General features: G+C 46.0%; 1 protein-coding gene across 4 annotated transcripts in view; it reads left to right on the forward strand.

Moving 5' to 3' along the window:
* Positions 1–27,442, forward strand: part of JAKMIP1 (janus kinase and microtubule interacting protein 1) — a 184,414-nt gene that overhangs the window by 22,005 nt on the left and 134,967 nt on the right. Inside the window, exon 1 of one of the 4 annotated variants that reach the window (XM_044282159.1) lies at positions 17,369–17,425. The exons of the other annotated variants lie outside the window; for them this stretch is intronic. The gene's annotated coding sequence lies outside the window, so the exon portion shown is untranslated. Of the gene's footprint in view, positions 1–17,368; positions 17,426–27,442 lie in introns of those variants that run through there. 4 annotated transcript variants of the gene reach the window in all.

Here is a 27,442-nt window from a genome sequence, read left to right on the forward strand (position 1 = left end):
TTGTAAGGCATCGTAACTGTCAGTATTAGGCCTCTTACACACACGAGTGAGTTTTCTGTGCAGATGTGATGCGTGTAGTTAACGTAGCATCCGGACCGAATCCTGACCCATCCATTTCAGTGGGTCTGTGCAAATGAGCGTTGTTTTTCATACATCATCTCTTGCACGTTTTTCACACAGCTCTGGCTACATAGAAGGAAATGGTGCTGGCATGAAAAACGGAAGACATCCGCATGCAATGCGTTTTTTACTGATGATAGCTAGGAGACGTAGATTGTTATTCTTCAGTTTTTCTTCATACGTGTGAAAAAAACGCGTACAATCCGGACAGTAAAAACACACACACTGAACGCAGTCGCAGACAAAACTGATTGAACTTGTGTGCAAAACCATCAGTTTTTTTTTCCCCTGAATAGATCCTGACACAATATGTATTAGGGCTGGTGCACATGAACTTTTATTTTTTGTCCGCATCCGATTTACACCAATTCACTTCAGTGGGGCCGCAGAAAATCTGTATGTCCGTTCTGTGGCATCCGCAAAACAGGCCACGGTTTTGTGCATGAGCCCTGTTTTCAGAACACATCAGTTCTTCTAGATACACGTGCACACAGTTTTTGAAGGAACTCTTGAAAAACTAACCACATCTCTTGATGTCATCGCATGCAGACTCGTGAGATCAGGCCTCTGTGGGGGCCATGTCATCGCTTCCAGGACTCCTAGTTCTTCTTTACGATGTGGATAGTTCTTACTGACGTTGGCTGGATGTTTGGGGTCGTTGTCCTGCTGCTAAATAATTTGTAACTATTAAAGGGGTTGTCCAGGGTCAGAGCTGAACGCGGACATAAGCTCCCCTTCACTCATTTGCCATGTCTGAGTGCAGCATCAGAGCATTTCTAGCTCCGATGCTTCCCCTTGCCTGCGCTGGATTGCGCAGGTCGAGGGCTGTTTTGTTTACATCCTCACTATTCTAGGCAGAGGCTTCCACCTAGCAGTGATCCCGGTGACGTCACCGGCACAAATGGGCAGTCTATAGCCCTGCCCTAAGCTCTAAAACGGCCTAGGGCAGCGCTAAAGACCACCCATTAGTGCTGGTGACGTCACTACTAGGCGGAAGCCTCTGCCTAGCATACTGTCAAAAAGCCGGGTACATCACCGGCAGTAAACGGCCCTTGTGCTATGTAGCTAGAAATGCTCTGATGCTGCACTCAGACATGGTAAATAAGTAAACGGGAGCTTATGTCCGAACCCAGACAACCTCTTTTAAGGGCTGTTTCACACGAGCAGATGCCGTGCGTGTCATCCGCAGTGTGAATGACAGCCAAGCCCCGCACTGGACAGCAGAGACACGGAGCATTAACATGATTGCGTGATCTTTTTACTACACAATCACAGTGAGATCACAGAGAGACAAAGAGCATTCTCAATCATGTTACTGCTCCGTGTCTCTGCTGTCCGGAGCGGGGCTTGGCTCTCTTTCACGCTGCGGATGACACGCACGCCATCCGCTCATGTGAAACAGCCCTAACACTTGTATTTTTGAAAACATTCTTACTTTGCAGCATTTTTCTACAGTTGCCTAAATGTTTGCACAGTACTGTATGTTTTTCCTGTTTTTGGAATGATGCTAAAATCTAAATGTAAAAACTTGGAACCCATTAGGTATGATTTAGCAACATAAAAGTGGCGTTAAAAAGATGTGTCTTATGGCGTACAACCTATTTGCTCCATAGTTTGCAACTTCCATAGATTCTCATCACTTTTCTAAAAGGGCATAGTTTAGTGAGACAGGTGGGTCCTTCCTTGCCCTCTAATTTAGGCCAGTAGCAGACATAGATTAGAGTTTCTGACTCGTTGGGGGCCAGAGATGATTATTAAAAATCATGTGCCTCTTAATGAATTAGGCGCATCTCACTCTAGCGCACAGAGGAGCAAGACTGGCACAGGAAACACCAGTCTTGGTAAATCTCCCCCTTTGAGTTGTATGAGCTGTACAGATAAAAAAAGAATGTGGATGTGAATAAAACAATTCAAATGTATTGTTATTGTGTTTTCAATTTAAAAAAACAATTACTACGAACCCCCTGTTGTCGGATGGCTAACCTCCGGCACTCCAGCTGTGGTGAAACTACGACTCCCAGCATGCTACATTCATTTCTGTGGATTTCTGAGAACAGTCAAGCAAGTGTGCGTCTTGGGAGTCGTCATTTTACCACAGCTGGAGTGCCGGAAGTTAGCCATCACAGGCCTGGCGTATATTCACTGGTTTGATGCAGGTTTTGAACCGGTGTTTGAAAAGGCCTAATGTACAGGTAAAGCACCCTATTTTGGATAGAATATGGACTTATCCTTTGGGCGGAGAGTTCTTGCCGCTGTTGTCCCGCCCTAGTAGATTGCTCTGCTAATCTTCCTGTCAGTGCCGTTGTGGAGGTGCCGGGGAAAAGTATAAATTACTCTTACCGGTAATTGCATTTTCCAATAACCTCCACAACTGCACTGAGTTTTTTCCCTCCCAGAATGAATTGTACGTATGTCTATTGATTTCTGCAAGTATTATGCTTCTTATTATTTTTATTTTTGCATCTTCTCCGAGTACCCTCTTACTGACTGGTAAGGGGGAGGAGGCCTTTTGAATTGTTGCTCCTACGTTGTTTCCTGTCCGGGGGCAGGGACACCCTCCTGTCAATGCCGTTGTGGAGGTTGTTGGAAAATCCAAAGAGTAATTTATACTTTTATTCAGGTCAGATTAAAAACTCCATGGTGTCCTCGGAAGCCTTAATGAAGCGCGATATGCGCGAAACGCGTCCGATCCAAGGACACCATGGAGCTTTTAATCTGACCTGAATAAAAATGTATTAACTCAAGGTGCTGGATCTACCTAACTTTGGAGTTGAAGCTGTTCATCACCCCAGATCCAGGGGACTCATCCTTGCAGCCTTTTTTGCTGCTCATCAGGAGGTTTTGGACGTTGTGGACTTTGGGTGAGCTGTGTAAATATTTTCTTAGTTTTTTTGCATCTGATTTTGATGTAGTTTGGGTCATGCAGTCAAAAAGGTCTCATTTAGAGAGGAGCGAATCGGTTCTAATGAATTGATTCATCTCATTAGCAGGGGTTCTTCATCTGTGAGGGGCTGTCCCCAAAGATAAAGAAGCGTCCACCTGCCGTATGACTGACAGGTCCGGACATCCCACCCGGCTCTGTCGATCTCCTGCCTGTGTCACTGGCGAAGCTCAAATTCGGCTTCGGGAACAACTACTGACAACTACTGTGCATGCGTGACTGTACTTCCAGCAGTAGCTTCCTAACTAAACTAAGCACTGAAATGGCTTCTCAACAGACAAAAATCAAATTTTACTCCTCACTTGAAAGTTTTATAACGTGTCAGTGAGATATAATATAAGAGGAGTTGTATAACGCACTAAATATGAGCATAATTGTTGTAGATTGTTATCATGTGCTCCGACCCTGAGGTGCTGCAAAGTAACGTGTCTAATAGGCCTAGCGAGATGCTGCAAGGATTCAACTAAATTTGACACAATATCCCCAATTGTGGACACTAATCATAAATATCTGCCAATCCACAGAGGTACAGTATCTGAAGGCTGGATTGTTTTACAGCATTTCTTCATCGGATCGATATTGCCTTTAGCGGATGATGCACTATGTATATGGAGAAGATTATTGGAACACCTACACATTACACATCCATAGACATTTTTTTATTTATTTATTATGAATCGAACAATATTTTCCATTAAAATACATATCCAAATCATTATTATTTTATAACTTTTTAACCCAACCTCATAATACCCTCCCACTGCGGTGCGTCTCTCTAAAAAAAAAAAGAAGGGGGAAGTCGAGAGGAAGAAGTTTAAGATTTCCAATACCCCCATATCCTGATCCATTTATCTTCTATATTTCTTTGTTTATAAAGAACCTTTTCGTATCTTTTAATCTTGTTAACCAAGTTGAGCCATATAATCACATCATATCCTGTAAAAACCAGACCCGTGTAATCAAAAGTCTTGCCAAAAACATTACCCTTATCAAAAGAATCTTTTTATATTTATAACAGTTTACTTTGGAAAGATCACCCAATATCCAGCACTCCACCATAAAAGGGATCACAACATTCAACTTTTGGGTAATAAAGTCCATAGACATTAATATGGAGTTGGTCCCCCCCTTTCATTCTTCTGGGAAGGCTTTCTACAAGATATTAGATTGTGTCTGTGGGAATTTTTACCTGTTTATCCAGAAAAGCATTTGTGAGGTCAGACGCTGATGTTGGATGAGAGAACCTGGCTTACAATCTCCGTTTCTGTTCATCCCCAAAAGTATTGGATGGGGTTGAGGTGAGGACTGCGGCCAGTCAAGTGTCTTGCACAGCAAACTCGCCAACCATGCCAATATAGACCTTGCTTTTTGCACTGGAGCACAGTCATGCTACCGATACTGGCACAGCGGCGAGAGAGGGGCGGGGGTGTTCCCGGGACGGCTCTCCCAGACAGTGTGGGGGGTCTGTGCAGGCGACGGCGTTCCCCCTAGCAGGAGAACTGAAGTCGGGGGCGAGCCGCAGGACAGGGCTTGCCTGTGAGCGGGACCGCGGGTCCCTCTTTGAGCCGAAGAGCGACTTTGCCAGGCGAGGGCCATGACGTCAGGAGGATCAGGGAGAGGAGGAGAGCGCTGCAGCCTAGTACTGATGGCCGTCAGCTTTCTACAGGACTCGGAGTGTAGCAGGGGAAGCTCCTCCTCCTCTGCTAGTTAATGCGGCTAGAGATGGCAGGGAGCCAAATGAAGTAAGGAGCCAGTCTGCTGCAAGGAGTACTAGGAGTGTACACAAGAAGGCGCCCACACACCAGGTGTGTTCTGCAGGTGCTGGTACAGCTTTTTCAGATTATAAGGGGTGGGGTAATGCCTTGTCTGAGGATGCTGGCCCTGGATCGGGGGGTCTCCGGCTGTCAGATCTGTCGAGGAAAGGGAATGGAGTCGAGACGCATGGGAAGCCCAGGAGAGGTTGGACGACACAGCAATGTCACGCACCTTTCCTGTTCCTTCGGATACATCTACTCCGGTCACCCAAGAAAGATCTGCGTGACAAAGTCCAGCGGCCGCTAAGAGGTCTTCTCAGGGATCGCCTGGTGAGTGGATGATAGGGGTACAGCGTGTGGGTCTGATGGGGTCAGGGCAGAGTAATGCAACTGGGGTTAAGAGTGCGGGAGGGATGGCACAGGAGTTGTTGGCATTGGTGTCACGCTTGGGGCCTAGTTCAGGGGTTTCTACAGCATGGGCGCCGGCTCTTGCAACATCAGGGGTGGATCAGGAGAAAGGAGGCTGGAGTTGGTAGCAGATGGGCCTTCAGGTGTGGTAGCAGGGGGTAGCGAAAAAGTTGCATTGGTTGAAGATGTAAGGTTGGAAGACGCAGCGAAAGGGGAAGTTTATGTGTGCTTTCAAGGGCCCCTGGGGACACATTTGAAGCAGGTCAGCAAAAAGACTTTGAAGGGAGAATATGTAGAAATTTTTTCATTGCTTCCGCTGGAGTAGTTTTATTTAGATGGGGTAAAACCAGGCGAGAGCAAGAAGGAAGAGGAGGAAAAGCGGCGTTACCGTTTGATACCTTGTACGTTTATGCGTTTGCGATTTTGGCTAGTGTGGTGGGGGAAAAGGCGTTGTTTTGCTATATGGACTCCATTGGAGAGGCTTACAGGGTGTTTAGGGGAGTAGCTTGGCTTAGGTACGATGAGCAGTTCCGACAGCGGAAGGCAGTGCGGCCTAGTATCAGATGGGATCACAAAGACATCAGTCTTTGGATGCGTTTGATGGCTGCTCCAAAGGCAGGGATGCAGCCCTTTTGCGGGGGGGGGGGGGGGGGGGGCGCGCATAGTTTGTCCCGTTGTTTCAAGCTGGGTCGGGGATTCGAGGCTTTGCAGAAGAGGAACGACATCGGTGAAAGTGGACGCGATGTTGCCATTACTAAAGAGGTACCCAAATAGAGAAGCGGCTGAATTGTTGCGCTCGGGTTTTACGGAGGGGTTTCGGATTCCGTGCGAGTCGTTGGATCTAAGGTGGCTGTTAGGAACTTAATTTCAGCATTGACCAGGACAGAGATGGTGAGGCAAAAAATAGAGAGAATTGAGAGCGGGTCGCATAGCGGGGCATTTTTCTGTGCCTCCTTTGCCAGGGTTGAGGGTGTCTCCTCTTGGTTTGGTTCCTAAAAAGGAGCCAAACAAATTCCAGCTCATTCACCACCTCTCTTACCCGGCTGGTAGTGCTTTCGCTGATGGGATTGAGCGAGAGTTATGTTCAGTTTCGTATACGTCTTTTGACGCAGCGGTGAGTTGGGATCAGCGTTTTGGTTTGGGAGCTCTATTAGCAAAGACGGATATACGGTAGAAGCAGCGTTCCGTTTGCTGCCGATTCATCCAAGTAGTTTTCATGTGTTGGGTTTTCATTTGGGAGGGTCAATTTTATGTTGACTGTTGTTTGCCTATGGGATGTGCAAACTCTTGTTCATTGTTTGAGACATTCAGCTTGTTTTTGGAGTGGGTAGTAAAACAGGAGCCAGCATGGAATTCCGCATTGCATTATCTGGATGATTTCTTCTTCTTAGGCCCGGCGGGGTAGCGGGTATGTTCCACTTTGCTGCATACAATGGAGTGGGTGGCTGCATCATTCGGGGTTCCGCTTGCCCCGGAAAAGACAAAGGGACCATCCACGTTGGTCAAGTTTCTAGGTATAGTTATTGACACTGTTGAGATGGAATGTAGGTTACCGGAGGACAAGGTGTCAGATTTGCATGTGGAGGTGGCTTTGTTGCGAAGAGCTAAGAAGGTCCAGCTTAGGAGGGTTCAGTCAGTTTTGGGGAAGTTAAATTTTGCTTGCCGATGGGTCGGGTTTTTTGTAGACGTTTAGCTTTGGCGACGGCAGGGGTGACAGGGGTGGCTTTTTCGTTGATTTTCTTTGTGACATTTAGGGTTTCGGAGTTAGTGTCTTCCAGTAGCAAACGAGTTGGGGGTTTGCTGCGGGGGAATGTATGTGTAAGGACGGAGGGATTGCAGTGTTTGTTGAGGAGGTCAAAGACTGACCCAGTTGGAAAAGGGGTGCAGATTAATCTACACTCGTTGCTAGGCTGTGCGGTGTGTCCGGTTAGGTGTGTGGAGGAATTGCTGCATCAATGCCCTGTGGGGTCGGAGCCTTTCTTAGTGCATCGGGATGGTTCCACGCTCTCTCGTTTTCAGTTTATCGCAGTTTTTGGGAAGTGCTTGACAATCGCAGGTTTGCCAGCTGGGGAGTTTGCTTCTCATTCCTTTAGGATTGGGGTGGCTACAGAGGCAGCCAGGTGGGGTTTAGGCGATGCTGCAATTAAGCGGATTGGCCATTGGGAGTCGGCATGTTTTCGCTCTTACGTTTGCCCTCATTTGCTTTAGGAGGTGTTGGAATAGATGGTTCTTTTGTGTGCCAGGTTACACGGCAGTGGGGGGATGCTCTGTAGTAGCGTTAATGTGTGATGTTTTCCTTCTTATTGTTGCAGGGTCGTCCTCGTGTTTGGCCTGGATATTCGGGCATTCGTACGTGTATTGGGGAGCTCAGCGGGCTGATCGGAAGAACGGAAGACAGTTGGGTTTTTCAAACCAGGTGGTACAGGTTTGTTGGATGGGATTGCGGGGTATTTTATGAGGTAGGGTTCTTCCGGAGTTTAGATTTTATGTCTCTTTAGACAGACTCCTGGATGTTTTGGTTCTTCATGTTGGTGGGAGCGATTTGGGGGTGCGTAGGTCTAGGGATGTCATACGGGTTATCAAATTGGACCTGTTGCCGTTATGGGCGGAGTTCCCGGGCCTGTTGATAGTGTGGTCAGAGGTGGTGGCTCGTCGTACATGGAGGTTTGCTAGATCCGTGAATCGGATTAACAAGGCACGGGCGAAGTTAAACAAGGAGGTGTTGTGGTGCGTCATAGGGAGTTGGAGGAGGTGTCTACACAGTTTCTACAGGCAGATGGAGTTAATTTAAATGAGGTGGGGATAGATTTGTGGGCGTTGGGGTTGCAAGAGGGGTTGAAGATGGCTGTTCGGGTGTGGCAGGACGAACATAGGTGAGGTGTCACCGATGTTTGTTTGCGGCAGGTAGAAGGGAGATTTTGGGAGGCAAAACTATTTGGAAGAGTTGCATGACTCTTTGGGGTGTGCATCTGTTTGGGCTAGAAGGCCTGCAGGGGCATGATGTTTATGTTTGGTGCCCTTGGGTTGGTGAGTGCGGCCAAGGGTAAGGTTAAACTTCAACTGGAGGATTAATATGATGGGCTTGCCTTCCAGGATCCCTCATTATCAAGGGGTTATGAAATTGGAACATTGTTCAGATACATGCAAGTTATGTAAACATTTTATGATGGTTAATGTGTTAATAAATGGGCTGCTACGGCCTTTTACACCAAAATAAGGTCTCCGTGTGTTTGTTAATGGAAAAAGGGGTGAGGTGATAAATGGCTGTACTAATCTTCCATCCTAGTAAGTCATATCACTCACTCGTGATGGTGGAATATTTAGGAGGGAGAACATTTCATGAACAGACATGTGGCAGCGGTGACATCCTTTTACAGGACCACCCTGGAATTCAGTGAGATCTTTAGGACTACCCGTTCTTCCACAAAGGTGGATTTTATACACCTGTGCCAATGGGACTGAATGAAACTCTTGAAATCAATGACTAAGAGCTGTGTCCCAATACTTCTGGCTATATGATGCATCTCCATGCTCAAGTGACTCCATACTAAGGAGATAATTAGTGTGCTCTGCCATGTCAATGAGCTTTTACAGTTTTGGTCAGAAATACAAACATTATCCTCCATGGCAGTGAGTGGTGAGCTCTTCAGGCATGTTCATTTTCTTTTTATTTTTAGCCCTTTCTCATGATGTAACCCATTACTATTCTGAGACATGAAAGCCCTTTACCTACTAGTTAGTATAAGTTGTCTAACATCTTTTTGTCCATTACAGAATTATTCCACAATATCTCCTTTAATCCTTTGCCATCCGCCATTTATAGGATGAAAGGACTTGCGCTGAGGTTAATAATTCCTCCACAATGAATACTTTGAGGAGCTCCCTACCTAATACTTTAATTGCCATTTCATCTTTATATTACCTGTATAAGTGAGGCTCTTACGAGAAGCTCTGTCAGGTGCAACAAGCTTATGGGCACCTGGCAAGTTAAGGAGAACACTATGAACCCTACGAAAGAAAATTTCCATGACAGGGCTGAACAAATCCCAAGAGCGAGGTAGCCAGTGTCCTCAGAAATGTCCAAACAGCGAAAAAAGTTCCTTTATTAGATTAAAAAGTTGCAGTCGTATAACGTTTGTTCGTGAAAGGGCACATGTCTACCCGCCGATGCGACTATTATAACAATTGTTGCACGGCCCAAACAAAGCAGACGGCCAATAAGTTAATGGGTTGTATCAAGAGGGGCATAGATGCCCGTGGTGAGAACATAGTCCTGCCACTTTACAAATCACTAGTCAGACCACACATGGAGTACTGTGTACAGTTCTGGGCTCCTGTGAACAAGGCAGACATAGCAGAGCTGGAGAAGGTCCAGAGGAGGGCATCTAAAGTAATAACAGAAATGGGTGGACTACAGTACCCTGAAAGATTATCAAAATTAGGGTTATTCACTTTAGAAAGAGATCTAATTCCTATGTATAAATATATCAGTGGACAGTTCAGAGATCTCTCCCATCATCTGTTTATCCCCAGGACTGTGACGAGGGGACATCCTCTGCGTCTGGAGGAAAGAAGGTTTGTACACAAACATAGAAGAGGATTCTTTACAGTAAGAGCAGTGAGACTATGGAGCTCTCTGCCTGAGGAGGTGGTGATGGTGAGTACAATAAAGGGATTCAAGAGGGGCCTGGATGTATTTCTGGAGTGTAATAATATTACAGGCTACAGCTACTAGAGATGGGTCGCTGATCCAGGGAATTATTCAGATCGCCTGATTGGAGTCGGGAAGGAATTTTTTTTTCCCCTTAAAATGTGGAAAATTGGCTTCCACCTCATGGGGAGAAAACTACTTACACCTAATTAATGCGAAGAAAAGACGCACCTACATAAATAGACTTAAAAAAAAATATTCCCCCCAAAAAAACACCACTAGAATTGGTCTACAACAGAAAATTGTTGAATGAGGCGCAAATGCTTCCAAAACAGGCCCATTTTCATTAGTAAATGCACCTAAAAACGTTAGACAGTTTAAAATATGAAAAATGAGACCGAAACAGGTGCAAAACACTATAATAAAAAAAACATGGTATTTTGTTTCTGTTATGAAATGCTGTGATTATTTTTTTTTGCAGAATAGATGCAGACCCATTCATTTCTATGGGGTCGCAAAAGTGTGCTGTCTGCATCCATTTGGCTGTTCTGTGGCTCCGCAAAAGCAGAAAATGTCCTATTCTTGTACTTATTGCAGGATGTGCGAAACGGGAAAGTGAGGGGCACACACCATCAGTATCCACCCCACCTCCCCCTACACACAGGAAATTTTGATCAGGTGTCATGTTGACGGGTCCGTAGTGATTTTTGTTCCCCTAGATCAGGCATCCTCAAACTGCGGCCCTCCAGCTGTTGCAAAACTACAACTCCCAGCATGCCCGAACAGCCTACAGGTTTTTACAACAGCTGGAGGGCCGCAGTTTGCCCATCCCTGCCCTAGATGATGCTTACACACATGCTTGTTTTATTGCCCCATTGAGTTGCAGATGGATTTAGTGCTCCTTTTTAGACACGCCCGTTGGCAGCGCTGTTCCATTTAGGTCAGCGCCTCCGTACTCTGTTGGCATCGTGCTGTCTGTTTTGGCAAGTGTCATTAGAGGCCTGAAATGGGACAAGAAAATTAATTTTGCTTTCCTTGATCCTTTTTTTCTCCTGGGGAGAAGCCTTCCAAGTGAACAGTAGCTGCAAATCAAGCGGTAACGTCCCCGTAGAGCATGCATTAAAGGGCAGGCTAGTGTTTACTGAACATCAGGAGTCTAAATGGTCCCGTACTGTGACAGACGCCTAGCTCAGTCCTATATATGTAACTACATGCAGCCTTTTCTCATGTCTGTGGTTCTATCGCATTTGTCCCAGTTTTCCTACACTATTAAATGGCAACTGGCTATAGCACAATGTCACATAATAAACCACAGTGTCTGGTAGGGCTTTGAGAGAGAATTAAAACACTTCCTATATTATAGTAATCCATTGCTGCATTCAGCCAAAGAAACTGAGCTGTTGGGTGCACTGAGGGCAGGCCCTAGCTCCTCGGTGCATCCTATCTCTGCCGCTGCACATAGGAAGCCCCTCTTTTCCTTGGTTGGTTGACAGACGAGGTGTCTAAAATTCTTCAGTCATCTGGCCACGTAATCTTGTGCCTGCACTGTGCACCACAATTTTGGCACATCCACAATACAGTTCTCTACCAGGCAGGAATCGGATGCTGTAAAAACTCCCTTTAAGGTATAGATCACTGGATAGCTTATAAAAAGTCGCCCTAAAATGATATGACACACGGGCTGACACAGAAGGCTATTATAGGGAACAATAATTGCCTTCTCGCCAGAGGAGGTGAGAGCTGCATTGACATGTGGCAGTCATCTCCTCTGTATGGGGACCAGTGCTGTCTTATCCCCATAGAGCACTCCAGCTGTTGTGAAACTACAACTCTCAGCGTGTATATTGGTTCTGCTCTTATAAGAACTCTCATAGAAATGAGTGAAGCATGCTGGGAATTGTAGTTTCACAACAGCTGGAGTACTGCAGCGCTCTGCCATAGAGAATCATTGTTTTCAGGCATCAGACACCAGTCTTGCACAGTATGACCTGCTGCCCAAACAAGATCACCAAGGATGCTTTCACGCACGAGCATTTCCTTGTTCGTCAAGTGATTGGCAGCACCTTGGATACGGCTACACGGCCGGACTGCCAGCGGGCTGATCCTCGTCATAAATTAGGTGCTTTCTCCACCAGCGCAGGGGGAAACCAAGCCCAGCGGTCTATGTAAATGACCTCCATAGATTTAAAGGAATGCTGCAGATTTCCAAAGCAACATGTGACAGGTTTCATCTCTTTTTCTTTTGCCAAAGATTTCACCATTTAGAACTGTAGAATTTCAGATCCCCAGTGTGTAGACCCATCTGTGACGACCATTTGACCTAATGGGGCATCTAGAAAGGAGCTGCTATTGTGATCTTCTGACCTTACCCCAAGGCCAGTGGTCCATTACGCCGCACTTTAGCATCCGTCTTCCTAGGTTCACTTGCACAACAGGAGGAGACCTGGGTCTGGTGTCCATCCACTTAGACCAGCAGCCTTCCAGGTCATGCTCTTCTCTCATAGGAAGGCAGCTCCTGTGGACGTCCTCAGGGTTAAGTAAGAGGCTTCTTACCTGGTGCTGGAATTGCACGGAATGATTGCCGTGGTCACAGGGAAGCGGCACGCTGTATAAATGCCGGCTGCCTTTTTTGCCCAGCTTGTCTTTTGCATTCTTAATTACGCCAGTGGTGAGGGAGCATAAATAATTCATCATAAAAGCGCTTGTTCCAGGAAAAGGTTTGTGTGCAAGGCGAAATCTTCTCAAAGTAGGGCAAGCATCGAGCGGTGCTAGTGTCCACGTCTGCAAACTGCACACACACCTATGAGATGATTGTGGATTGATAAATGGCGTGACTGGCGGTGTGCGGCTAGGGGTGCCGTCAAGTGCACAGAGAACTTGTCCTTTCGCATCAGTATTTGGAAGCCAAAACCAGGAATGGGTCCAAAACACAGAAGACGCACAAATCTTTCCATTAGGGCCCATGCACACAATCGTATGTATTTTGCAGTCCGCATAAAATATAGATAACGTCCGTGTGACATCAGTTTTTTGGTGGATTCATTGTAACAATGCCTATTGTCTGCAAAACGGGCAAAAAAAGGACATGTACTATTTTTTTTTTGTGGAACGGACATACGGACACAGAATGCACACAGTCATTTCTGGGTTTTTTCAAGTGCCATTGAAATGAATGGTTTGTGTCCACGAGCCCTTATACGTTCTCTCTTTCACTCCTGGTTTTAGCTTAGGCCTCATGCACACGACCGTATTTTTGGTCCGTGTATAAATCACATTTTATGCGGCTCGCCCATGGACCCATTCATTTTTATGGATCCAAAAAATATCTAAAAAACGGACAGCACATGGATGTCATCCGCTTGATGGCTGCATCTGCGCGGCTGGGCTGATAATTATAGAACCTGTCCTATTGTCCATTTTACGGAAAAAAATAGGCTTTTTTTTACAGTGGCTCCCATAAAAATTGTGGGACGCACAAGGACCCTATCTATATTTTGCGAATCCGTGATTTGCGGACCACAGAACGGAAATACGGAAACGGAATGCACACAGAGTAACTTCAGTTTTTTTTTTTGCGGACCCATTGAAGTGAATCTTTCCGTATATGGTTCGCAAAAATAAAGAAACGGACACGGAAAGAAAATACGTTTGTGTGCATGAGGCCTTAGGCAGGGGCTACACCTAGACTTCTGTGACTTGTAGCTGTAGTGGAGAGCAGTAAATTGACTTGTGCACTACAGCTGTCACTCGATGCGACAAAGTCTAGGGGCATGCCCACATTGTTAATGGCCGCGTGGTTACCTGCCAAACTCCTCGGCTATTAACAATGAAGACTGCGCGCTTATAATTAGTCACTATGGTGCAGTGGGTCTCGGATGGCCGCGCAGTACACAACCGCGCAGTGCTGCTATACCCTGATTGCAGCCTCAGGTGCTGCCACGCAGCGCAGTTGTGGTGCAGTTACTGCATCAACAAACATGCATATAGGGTACGACCACATGGCACATCTGGCGCTTGTGACACGGCCATGCTGGGCTACAGTGGGTTTTAATTAAGCTAATGAAGACCATACAGTTTCGTCGATCTGTATTGTTAATGGCTGCACAGCTAAACAACGTGGTCTTTATCAGTTTAAAGGGGGTTATCCCATGATTCATGTAAAAGTTAAAAAATCAGACATATAGTACATGACAATCTCTTTCCAAAGCTAGAACCAACCCTGTACCTCACATGGGTCCAGAGATCTCCACATCCATCGCTCCAGTTGCTCTGCTAGATTTAGGCTAGGGCTACACGGCACTGGTCGCGCCCAGGTTTGCTAACTAGTGTTGATCCCATAGAGATGAATGGGATCGCTGCGCTAGTCGCAATAAATCCAGAAGTGTTGGCTTTCTTTCAACGGGTGCAGCAGTCCCATTCATCTCTATGGGATCACCGCTACTTGGCGATCCTGGCTGCGACCAGTTTCGCTGGCAGCTCAAGGGGCGTGTCCTTTATCAGGGGGCGTGTCTTTCCTCTGTAGCTCCCTTCCTATCACCGGCAGTTGAAAGATGAAACTGAGCATGTGCAGCCATCTCAGTGAGCAGGTCAAAGAAATAGGAAAAAGAACAAACAGCAGGTGGCGCTATACAGATACATTATATTGAATAACTCATTGGCTATTCTGAATGTTTAATAACATTCAATTGTAAAAGTAATCGGATCCAGTTTGAAAACTGTAGAATATTTGTCGTGGGACAACCCCTTTAAGTCGGACCCGCTGCGGCCCGCACAGCCGCCGCACGTTCACGCCGTCTGGTCATATCGTTACAAGGCTGTTAAAGAATGTACCGTATGCAGCTATGATGAATGCAATCCTATAGATAACTCCTGCGATGCAGAACACCAGGGTTGGATAAGGCGCTATTCTTGAACTGCTTTGTGAATGTAATTGTTGATGCAGCTTTAACATATCACAACTCTGCAGTGGGTTCGGCCACACGTTGCGGAGTCGCCGCATTTTGGATGCGGCAAAGAAACGGATACAAAAAAAACTGCAGCAATGTAACTGCATTTACGTTGCATTTCCTTTCAAATCAAATAGAGCAAAACTAAATGACGTTAATTACAAAATTGAGTTGCATTAATGTAACTTAAGTCGGCTGTGTTTTCCCATTGCTGGAAGATAAACCATGATCAACCGGGAAACGTGGTCCACGTGTCTGATGTATCTCCCGGGCCGATCACCGCTCCTTTGACCTGAACTGACTGTATTATAGTGCATGATGTGAGTACACTGTAGTAGTAGCCCCGCAATCAGACAGTCTGACTATATCCTAAATCCCTATGACACCGTCAGGGGAGCCGCCGTCTGCCTATGAGACGCGGCTGACACACGGACCATGTTTTCCAGGCCAATCCTGAGCCCTAATTATTATTTTTTTTTTTTGCCGCACCCAAACTTCAGCACAGCGGCAGCGCCCTGTGAAGTTTTTGCTGCAGAAATATCAGTGGAGCTCACCCTCTCCATTGTGCAGACAGACATCTCCCAAGTAAAGAGAACCGTCTTGCTAGTGCTAACTTGTGGAAGTGGCTCCTTCTGAGCCCAAATCCCGACAGTCATTCACGTGTCTCTCCATGCAGAAGGACCTGAGCGCAGATCCTTCTGCATTGAGAGAGACGCGAAAGACTGTCCCTGTGTGGTCAAGTGGATGAGGTGTTTTTATATATATATATATATATATATATATATATATATATATATATAATTTAACCCTTGAAAGGTACTTTTACCCCGTTTTAACAGCCGTTGGACAGGTCCATTCCTGTCTGAACAGCCATTGAAACTGGCCTGTTGATTTCATAGGACGCCACTGTTACCTGCCCAATAATAATAAACGGCCATGTGAATAGCCCCATAGATCTCTATGGGTTCTGAAAACGGCCATTTTTCCCGTTCGTGTGAATGAAGCCCATAAGGTAGATTTTTCAATCTCTGCATGACAATTGTCTGGTGTAAATACATTGAGAAATATGGGGGCATATACAAAGACTGGCATTATAGATGGTAGACTTAAAGGGGTTGTGTCGCCTCAGCAAGTGGCATTTATCATGTATAGAAAGTGAATACAAGGCACTTGCTAGTGTATTGTGATTGTCCATATTGCTTCCTTTGCTGGCAGGATTAATTTTTGCATCACATTATACACTGCTCGTTTCCATGGTTACGACCACCCTGCAATCTATCGGTGAGGGTCGTGCTTGCACACTATAGGAAAAAGCGCCAGCCTGTCTGGCCTGCGGGAGCGCACATAGGCCGGTGCTTTTTCCTATAGTGTGCAAGCACGACCACCGCTGATGGATTGCAGGGTGGTCGTAACCATGGATACAAGCAGTGTATAATGTGATGGAAAAATGAATACAGCCAACAAAGGAAGCAATATGGACAATCACAGTACATTAGTAAGTGCCTTGTTTTAAGTTTATCTACATGATAAATGCCACTTGCTGAAGTGAGACAACCCTTTTAACCTGCCTCATAATTTATTTCTTAGCCATCATTTAGCGGGTGCCTCCATATTACTCACGGGGCCATATAACCTCAGGGTGATGCAAACAAGAGAAGTCGGAGACAACTCACCGGCACAAGGAGAACATAGAAGGTCCATGTCCATGATGCTCTGGCCATACTCTAACTGCTCACTAGCCTTTATAACTGATATCATAAGCGTACGGCCACACCGTCGGGTTTCCTGATTCAGTTTTGGGTTGGCAGACGTCAATGAGGGGCCCATTTCTGCCCCAAATGCCTAGACTAGGCTTGAGCGGATCACGCTTCGAATCGTGGAAAATGTCTTTTGTAATGCTGTTTCCGTACAGCATTAAAATGTATGGGCTCCGTGTAATGCAGAGGCCGGCTCTTTTTCCTATACTGTGCAAGCACGGCCACTGCTAGAGGATGGGTGGTAGTAACCATGGAAACAAGCAGTGTATAAAGTGATGGAAAAATGAATCCAGCCAGTAAAGGAAGGCTTAGGAAGCAACATTGATAATAACAATACATTAGTAAGTGCCTTGTATTAACTTTCTCTACATGGTAAATGCTGTTTTCAGACGTGAGAGAACCTCTTTAACATTGCCTGGCATGTACCGGTGTCGTACAGTGATGTGCATGCTAATGTTAGAGGAAATGTGGTGGTGAGCTGCATAGGAAGTGCTGAGAGCAGGCCTACAAGATGAAAGCGACACGTACACACTGAGGTAGGATGGGGTCCGCTCCTGTTCAATAGGGGGACGGTTGCAGCGCCTTCAGTTTACATGGTTAATACAGGGCACGTGGTCTGCATCACCATGTCTGACTCCTGGGAGGGCAGGGAAATGCATCTCTTTAAAGCAGGGATGCCCAATCTGTTGCAAAACTACAATTCCCATCATGCTCCGACAGCCTACAGCTATCAGCCTACATCAGGGCATAGGTGGAGTTGTAGTTTTACAACAGCTGGAGGGCCGCAGGATGGGCATCACTGCTTTAAAGAGTACCTACCCCTCACCTCTTCTAACATGTCTGTTATGGTAACTATTTGCATCGTCCTTGTAATAATAGGTCAGGAACATCTGTTCTCATAAGGCCTCATGCACACGACCGTCTGTGTTCTGCAGACACTGACCGGATGCATGCTGCCATGAAAAGCCCCTGTAGAAATGGACAAGAATATACAGTAGGACATGTTCTATCCTTTTTGCGGGGCTGCGGAATGGACATACGGATGCAAACCGCACACGGTGTGCTGTCCACATCTTATGCGGCCCCGTTGAAATAAAAAGGTCTGTATTCGGTCCGCAACGAAAATATGAGCCCTTACTCTGTGTTGTGCCGTTCTGCTGTTATTCCTACTAGAATTTTACGAATAGAGGCCAGTGTCCCTGCACTGTCTGACAGTATCCAGATCAATGCGGTCAGTGTCAGACTGGTAGCGTACAGTAGAAGAGGAAGTGAGAAAACCAATATTTAAAGGGCATCTGTCAGCAGTTTTGTACCTATGACACTGGCTGACCTGTTACATGTGCGCTTGGCAGCTGACGGCATCTGTGTTGGTCCCATGTTCATATGTTCCCGCATTGCTGAGAACTATGATGTTTTGATATATGCAAATTAGCTTCTAGGAGCAACGGGGGCGTTGCAGTTACACCTAGAGGCTCTGCTCTCTGCACTTTGATTGACAGATCCAGACTTGATGATGTTTACACTGCCTGGTCCTGTCAATCAAAGTGGAGAGGGTGCGGCAGCTGCAGAGAGAGCAGAGCCTCTAGGTGCAATGGTAACACCCTTGTTGCTCCTAGAGGCTTATTTGCATATAATAAAACTTCATTTTTCTCAGCAGTGCAGGCACATACGTACATGGGACCAACACAGATGCCTTCAGCTGCCAAGTGCACATGTAACAGGTCAGCCAGTGTCCTAGGTACAAAACTGCTGACAGATGCTCTTTAACTGTTCTGTTTAATTCTATTAATAGGAATAAGTGGTTTGTGTGTAGTGTATGGTGTCAGTTGGTATTGGTGTGAGGTGCAGTTTCAGGTATCTACATACACTGAGTTAAGATCTGGAAGACAGTAGGCCCTAACCTTTATCCCAGGTAGAGGATGAAGACTGGCCACAGTGACCATTGGAGGGTATGGGGGACTGGAGAGGTCTGGTGAGGTGAGTGGCAGTGGACATAGACCAGATTTATAGAATTTACACATCTTAGTATTGGTTGGATACTGGATGTAGAAGAAAGGTGCCTCTTGTCATGAGTTGTACATAGTACATAAAGCTCATGTATGGGGAGTCTCTCGTCATCGGTACAGCAGTAGAACAGAGCGGTTACCATTCGCTCCATTGAGTCACGTGAAATACCACGTCTACAAACAACCATACATAAATTTCTGGAAGGAATAATAGAGGGATGACCCTACATATCGATATAAGAAATTATTACATGGAGAATACAAGTACTTACTAAAAGGTGACCGCTCCTCTGTAATGCTTTACATAGGATTTATATCAATTTATATAATGTTCCTAAACTATCCTGTTGCAAAGTCCTTCTAGGTGCATGTAATGTGCATGGTGTTGAATCGCATTGCGGAAGGTGTTCTTTGCCTTTATTACTAGATGCTTGCTGTATTGATCTTGGGCCACCAGAGGGCGCTGTGTTTGATATGTTTATTGGCCAAATCAATGGTCTAAATCACATCCAACTTGTTAGCGCTGTTTGTGCTTCTACTGGGACTTGTTGTGCAATATGAATTGTTCCAATATTTAATATAGGTCCACAATGACCCTTATATTGCTGTTATCAGGTCCCTGATACAATGGACACCGTTCCTGAATTCACTATAGGACATGTAGCGCCAATGCACTCCCGCTGTCTTATAAGGGTCCATTCACACGTCCGTTGTTTCTTTCCTGATCTGTTCCGTTTTTTGCGGAAAAGATCTGGACCAGATCTGGACCCATTCATTTTCAATGGGTCCTGAAAAAAAATCAGACATTGTGCTGTCCGATTATTTTTTTTTTTTAGGACCCATTGAAAATGAATGGGTCCAGATCTGGTCCAGATCTGTTCCGCAAAAAACGGAACAGATCAGGAAAGAAACAACGGACGTGTGAATGGACCCTAACAGGCACTTGTAATTATTCCAATAGTGGATGCCCAGTATGTCACTCCTCGTTATACATTTAATGTTAGGGATTACAACTCACGGCTCTGGCTACGGGGCAGTCCTCCTTCTTAACCTGTGTTCCCCGTCTGCTCAGTTCAATGGCAGCTTAGATGATTTCGCCGCGCATGCGTCGTTAGAATCCCGGTGTGTGAGACCAATGAGTGGAGACCTGTTGTGGACCTTTTTCCTTCTATTTTTATCAAGCCAAGCCCACCAGACGCATTTCGGAATGTCTTGTTCCTTCCTCAGTGGTAAAAAATTTAGTATTGCTGTCGGGGCCCACTTACTGCATAATTAAACATTTTAGGGTCAGTAATAAAATATGGACCGGATTACTCTAAGGCCCCTTTCACACGAGTGAGTTTTCCGCGCGGGTGTGATGAGTGACGTGAACAAATAGCACCCACACTGAATCCTGACCCATTAATTTCAATGGGTCTGTGTACATAAGTGTTTTTTGTTTTTTTCACGCATCAGTTCTGTGTTGCGTGAAAAACGCAGCATGTTCTATATTCTACGTTTTTTCATGCAGCCCTGACCCCATAGAAGTGAATGGGGCTTCAGTGAAAAACGCATTGCATCCGGAAGCAAGTACGGGTGCGATACGTTTTTCACTGATGGTTGCTAAGAGATGTTGTTTGTAAACCTTCCGTTTTTTTATCACTCGCGTGAAAAACGCATCAAAACGCATTGCACCAGCGTGGAAAAAACTGAACATCTGAACACAATTGCAGACAAAACTGACTGAACTTGCTTGCAAAATGGTGCGAGTTTCACTGAACGCATTCGGAGCCAATCCGTCACGCTCATGTGAAAGGGGCCTAAGGCCCCTTTCACACGGGCGAGTATTCCGTGCGGATGCGATGCGTGAGTTTAATGCATTGCACCCGCACTGAATCCTGACCCATTCATTTCTATGGGGCTGTGCACATGAGCGGTGATTTTCACGCATCACTTGTGCGTTGTGTGAAAATCGCAGCATGCTCCTCTTTGTGCGTTTTTCACGTAACGCAGGCCCCATAGAAATGAATGGAGTTGTGTGAAAATCGCAAGCATCCGCAAGCAAGTGCGGATGCGGTGCGATTTTCACGCACGGTTGCTAGGAGATGATCGGGATGGAAACCCGATCATTATTATTTTCCCTTATAACATGGTTATAAGGGAAAATAATAGATTTCTGAATACAGAATGCATAGTACAATAGCGCTGGAGGGGTAAAAAAAAAATATTTGACTCGCCTTAATCCACTTGATCGCGCAGCCCGGCTTCTCTTCTGTCTTCTTCTTTGCTGTGTGCAGGAAAAGGACCTGTGGTGACGTCACTCTGGTCATCACATGATCCATCACCATGGTAAAAGATCATGTGACGGACCATGTGATGACCGGAGTGACGTCACCACAGGTCCACACAGCAAAGAAGAAGACAGAAGAGAAGCCGGGCTGCGCGATCAAGTGGATTAAGGTGAGTGAAATTTTTTTTTATTTTTTTTTAACCCCTCCAGCGCTATTGTACTATGCATTCTGTATTCAGAATGCTATTATTTTCCCTTATAACCATGTTATAAGGGAAAATAATACAATCTACAGAACACCGATCCCAAGCCCGAACTTCTGTGAAGAAGTTCGGGTTTGGGTACCAAACATGCCGATTTTTCTCACGCGCGTGCAAAACGCATTACAATGTTTTGCACTCAGACGGGAAAATCGGGCATGTTCCCGCAACGCAACCGCACATTTTCCCGTTTGAAAGGGGCCTAAGTGTTACAACTTTCGTTTATTGAATTGCGTGCACACATTGCGTTATTGTACCGCTATACTAGTCTCATAATAGCTTCCATCTATTCGATATTACATTCAATTTCTGACATGTACAATATAAAACTAAATAAGTCAGAAATAGCAATAAAAAATCGCATTGTAAAGAAAATTGTTGCTTTACGAACTATGCAAAATTCAGAATAAAGAATTTACACAAATAGCAATAAAAAGTAAAATATAAAAGAAAAATAAATATAAAAGAAAAAATGCATAAAACATACTTGTATAATCATATAATAATATAATAGACACACTGGCATGGGGGTGGGGGGGAAAGACAGGGAGAGTCAATGTGCTGGAAAACAGCCTGGCATCGACTGTGTGAACTGACCTTCCACCCATTTAAAGAAATCCAAATCTCAAGTTCTGAATTCAACCTCGAGGGCACCAAGGATCCAAATTTAAAAATCTTCCTTGACTCATACCTAGACATTTTGGAGACGAAGTCCCCTCCTCTCCAGTTTTAGTGTCCTTTTTGTGTGACCTATATATTGTTTTAGACATGGGCACTCTATCATACAAATGCCTGCCTTACTATTACTTGTAAGGGTTTCCTTAATTTCCCACTTGAAACCATTAGGGTCCATTCACACGTCCGTTTTTTCTTTCCTGATCTGTTCCGTTTTTTGCGGAACAGATCAGGACCCATTCATTTTCAATGGGTCCTGGAAAAAATCGGACAGCACAATGTGTGCTGTCCGTTTCCGTTGTTCCGTTCCGCATGTCCGTTTAAATATAAAACATGTCCTATTATGTTCCTGAAAAATCGGATCCTGGTACAATGCAAAGTCAATGGTTCCGCAAAAAACGGAAGACATTCGGATGTCATTCCGTATGTCTTCCGTTTTTTGCGGAATCCGTTCCTGGAAACACATAGCAAATTTTTTTATTTTTTTTTTCTCAAAGAAATCCAAACAACTTTATTTGATTATTGAAATGTATACATGTTTCCGTTTTTTGCGGATCCGCAAAAAACGGATGACATACGGAAACATTTTCAGGAACAACGGATCCGCAAAAAACGGACCGAAGTTCGGATTATAGAAAAATACTGACGTGTGAATGTAGCCTTAGTCGTAGATGTCACCATTCTTGTCTTTCTGTCAAAATTTGTTTGTCTAGTGACTTTAAAATATGTCATGCAAGTAGTCCTGTGGGGCTGACAGCTCAAGGGGAGTGTCTTTTCTGCCGCAGCTCAGGGGGCGTGTCTCAGATCTCCCTATCACAGCTCAGGGGGCGTGTCTCAGCTCTCCCTATCACAGCTCAGGGGGCGTGTCTCAGCTCTCCCTATCACAGCTCAGGAGGCAGTTGAAGGATGAAACTGAGCATGTGCGGCCTTCTCATTGAGCAGGTCAAAGTAATAAGAAAAAACAAACAGCAGGTGGCGCTATACAGATACATTTTATTGAATAATTTAGTGGTTATGATACATTTTTAATTACATGCAATTACAAAAGTATTCAGATCAGGGTGCTGGTTTGAAAACCATAGAATATTTTTCATGGGGCAACCCCTTTAAAATACTTTTTTAAATGTTCTCGTTGTAAGTGGACCAATCTGGTTTCCTAATATCTTCGTAAGTTTCAATGTCTAGAAGAAGATAAATGTGCCCTGCATTGTGCTGTGTTCTACTTTTTGCTGATCTCATCGCATGTTTTGCAGATAAGTTACTTGAGCGACGTATATTATCGACACTTTTAAATTAATGTCAGAAGTGGTGCGTGTTGAGGGAGATGGAGCGGTTCCTGTGTGAAGCCTCATGGGTGATATTAATGTGGGTGTTAGGATTAGGTGAGGGTGATATTGGGTATTTAGGACTGTGACCTCCACAGATAAATCCTGCTTTGTCTTGGGAAAAGCGTTATCTGACTGATGATGTATATGTGGTCCTGACGCTGGTCTGTTTGGCAGTGTAGTAACATGCCCCATAATGTAAGAATTTCTGTCTCTGTATACAGTGACCTGGAAAATCCAGTCTTGTGGATGCTGTACTAGAAGGAAGATTACAGCTTTCATATGCATTTTATTGTCTGTTCCACAGTTTAGAAGTAATTTCCCTCAAGGAAAGCTGCATGGTTTGCAATCCCTTGATCATATCTTTAGTAAAATCCACTTTTTACTACTGTCTACAGTCGTAGCCAAAAGTTCTGAGACTGATGCAAACTTTGTTTTTTCATAAAGTTTACTGCTTCAATTTTTATGGTGGCAATTTGCATCAACTCTAGTTTGTTACGAAGAGTGGTCAGATGAATTGCAGTTGTAAATTGTAAAGTTATTCCTTGCCGTGAAAATTAACTCCACCGGTAATCACCAAAACTCAATTTCCGCTGCCCGAAAATGACCTGCTGACATAACTTCATTAGCTCAGGAGTATTAACGAGGACAAGGCAGCTGATATCCCTCTGTCATGCTGATTGAATTAGAAGAGCAGACTGGTTGCCCTAAAAGGAGGAATGGGGTTACTTGAAATCGTTGTCTTCGTCTGTTAACCATGGTTACCTCCAAGGAAACCCAAGCAGTCATCACTGCTTTGCATCTAAAGGGTTTTACTTGCCGCTTGTAAGATTGCACCTAAGTCGACCATTTATTGGATCATTAAGAACTTCAAGGAGAGAGTTTTAGTTGCTGCGAAGAAGACTTCAGGGCATCAAGAAAGTCTAGCAAATGCCAGGACCTTCTCCTACAGAGGCTTCAGCTACAAGATCGGGTCAACCCAGGGCAGAGCTTGCTCAGGAATGGCAGCAGGCAGGTGTGAGTGCATCTGCGCACACAGTGAGGTGAAGGCTTTTGGCGGATGGTCTAGTGTCAAGAAGCGCATCAAAGAAGCCACTTCTCTCTAAGAAAAACATCAAGGTCAGATTGACAATCGGCAGGTACACGGATTGGACCACAGAGGACTGGGAAATTAATTTCCTCTGATGAAGCCCACTTCAAACTGGGACATCTGGAAAAATAATTGGAGAAGAAAATGTGAGCGCTACCATGAGTCTTGTGTCATGCCAGCAGTAAAGCATCCTGAGACCATTCGTGTGTGGTGGTTGCTTCTCATCCAAGGGATTGGGCTCACTCAGAGTTTTGCCTAAGGACACTGCCATAGCATCAGAAGATCCTTCAAGTGCAACTTCTCCCAACAACCCAGGAGCAATCTAGTGATGAACAATGCTTTTGTCAAAAAGCAAAAGTGATAACGAAGTGGCTCGGTGAACAAAACGTTGAAATTCTGGGACCATGGCCAGGAATCTCCCCAGAACTTAATTCTATTGAGAACCTGTGGTCAATCCTCAAAAAGCAGGTAGACAAACAAAAACACGGAAACTGTGATAAAACTCCAAGCACTTATTAGGAAGAATGGGTTGCTGTCAGTCAGGATTTACGATAAGGTGATATCCAGCATGTCAGGGCAAATTGCAGAGGTCTTGAAAAAGAAGGGTCAACGCTGGAAATATTAAGTCTTTGCATAAACCTGATGGATTTGTCAATAATAAAAATAAAAAAACTTATTTAATGCTTATAATTGTATTCTATACAAGATTACGGTGTGTATATACAAGGACTTGGTGCTATCTGTGCCTGTGCTATATACAAGGACACGGCGCGATCTGTGCCTGTGCTAAATACAAGGACACGGCGCGATCTGTGCTATATACAAGGACACGGCGCGATCTGTGCCTGTGCTATATACAAGGACACGGCGCGATCTGTGCCTGTGCTATATACAAGGACACGGCGCGATCTGTGCCTGTGCTATATACAAGGACACGGCGCGATCTGTGCCTGTGCTGTATACAAGGACACGGCGCGATCTGTGCCTGTGCTGTATACAAGGACACGGCACGATCTGTGCCTGTGCTGTATACAAGGACACGGCGCGATCTGTGCCTGTGCTGTATACAAGGACACGGCGCGATCTGTGCCTGTGCTGTATACAAGGACACGGCGCGATCTGTGCCTGTGGTGTATACAAGGACACGGCGCGATCTGTGCCTGTGGTGTATACAAGGACACGGCGCGATCTGTGCCTGTGGTGTATACAAGGACACGGCGCGATCTGTGCCTGTGGTGTTGTCATGGTCTTACCTTCTTACTGTTCTCCTTCGTTTGACATGTGCTGGCGGCCATCTTGGTTTCTGGGTTTCTTGTAGCCTCCCACCCTGCGGCTTCTCCTTCCCACTGGGAGGAGCTGGATGCCTAGCTCATATATATAGGAGGTCTGTGGCTTCAGTTCCTTGCTTGGTCCTCCTGTGTTCACATGCTTCTAAGACTGCTGCTGCTTCTGGTTCCTGATCCTGGCCTCGTCTGACTACCCCGTTGGTTCCTGATCCTGGCTTCGTCTGACTACCCTGCTGGTTCCTGATCCAGGCTTCGTCTGACTACCCCGTTGGTTCCTGATCCTGGCTTCGTCTGACTACCCTGCTGGTTCCTGATCCAGGCTTCGTCTGACCACCCTTCTGGTTCCTGACCTCTGTCTACGTAGACCCTGCTTCGGTTTAGCCATCCGTTTGGACTTTTGCTTACATCGTGCTTTTCAATAAAGCCTTCTTATTTCCACTTATCTCTTGTTGTACGTCTGGTTCATGGTTCCATGACATTAGGACCAAGCCATGAATTTTGACGGTACAGGGCCATCCTCGCTACCTACGCTGGTTGCCAGACTTGATCAGCAGGATCACCTGTTGGGTCGGTTCGCTGTGGCGTTGCAAACCCTGCTTGAACGCACGGCTCATTTCGCTTCCGTTGCCGATGGGTCGGTTGTCGCTCCTGGGCCCGCTCCTACTGCCGCTCCGGTTGTTGCGCCAGAGTCTACCCCGACACCTGTTGCTGCGCCTGCGGTGTCTCGGGGTATGACCGGTTCTGCCCCCCTTCCACAGCGCTTTGGGGGAGAGCCAACTCAGTGCCGAGGTTTCCTTAACCAGGTGGGCATTTATTTTGAGTTGCTGCCACATGCCTTTCCTACTGAGAGATCAAAGGTGGGCTTCTTGATCTCGCTGCTCTCGGACAAGGCCTTGGCCTGGGCCAGTCCTTTATGGGAGAACAACAATCCGGTGGTTGCCGAGTTTTCCGGTTTTGTTGCTTCTCTTCGGAAGGTATTCGATGTGCCGGCTCGTGCTGCCTCTGCTGCGAGGCTCCTTATGTCCATCAGACAGGGTTCACGATCCGTAGCTGAATACGCCATTGAGTTTCGTACCCTGGCAGCAGAGGTGGGCTGGAATAATGAGGCTCTGGTCGCTGCTTTCTCTCATGGTCTCTCGGATGCCTTGAAGGATGAGGTTGCAGCTAAGGACCTACCGGTGGAGCTCGAGTCTCTCATTTCTTTCCTGATTTTGATTGACACCAGACTCAGGGAGAGACCTTCCTTTAAGGAGAGCCTGCGGAGGTCTTCTAACAGATTGGCGCCTACGTTTGCTGTCCCACCCGTGCCTCCCTCTCCTCCCACGCCTCCTGGGGATGACTTGTCTGGGGGTGAACCCATGCAGCTGGGGTTTGCTCGCCTGTCCGAGGGGGAGAGGGTACTCCGGAGACGCGAGGGCCGATGCATGTACTGTGGTCTCGGTGGGCATTTTCGGTTGGCATGTCCGAACCGTCCGGGAAACGCTCGCACCTGAGATCCTGTCGGGGGCAGATCTTGGGTGGAGTCTCCTCGTCCCCGGTTTCCCGTGTTGACAAACCACTGATCACTGTTGTCCTCTCCTGGGTCGGGGGCTCGGTGACGACCCAGGCGTTGGTGGACTCTGGTGCTGGTGGTTTGTTCATTGATAGTGTGTTCGGTGCCGCCAATTCCATTCCTCTGCAGCCTCGAGGTTCCCCACTGGCTCTTGAGGCGATAGACGGCAGACCCCTTCTGCCGCCACACGTGACTCATGAGACCCTTCCAGTGGGGATAGCCATTGGTGCCGTTCACAGAGAGTCGGTCTGTTTCCAGGTGATTTCGTCTCCACACTACTCGGTGGTCTTGGGGTACCCCTGGCTCCAGAAGCATAATCCGACTTTCGATTGGAGATCGGCCGAGATCCTCTCGTGGTCACCGCAGTGTGGGGCTAGTTGCATCCATGGGCCTGTCAAGTTG

Source organism: Bufo gargarizans, chromosome 1, assembly GCF_014858855.1.
Source record: "Bufo gargarizans isolate SCDJY-AF-19 chromosome 1, ASM1485885v1, whole genome shotgun sequence".
Taxonomy (NCBI): domain Eukaryota; kingdom Metazoa; phylum Chordata; class Amphibia; order Anura; family Bufonidae; genus Bufo; species Bufo gargarizans.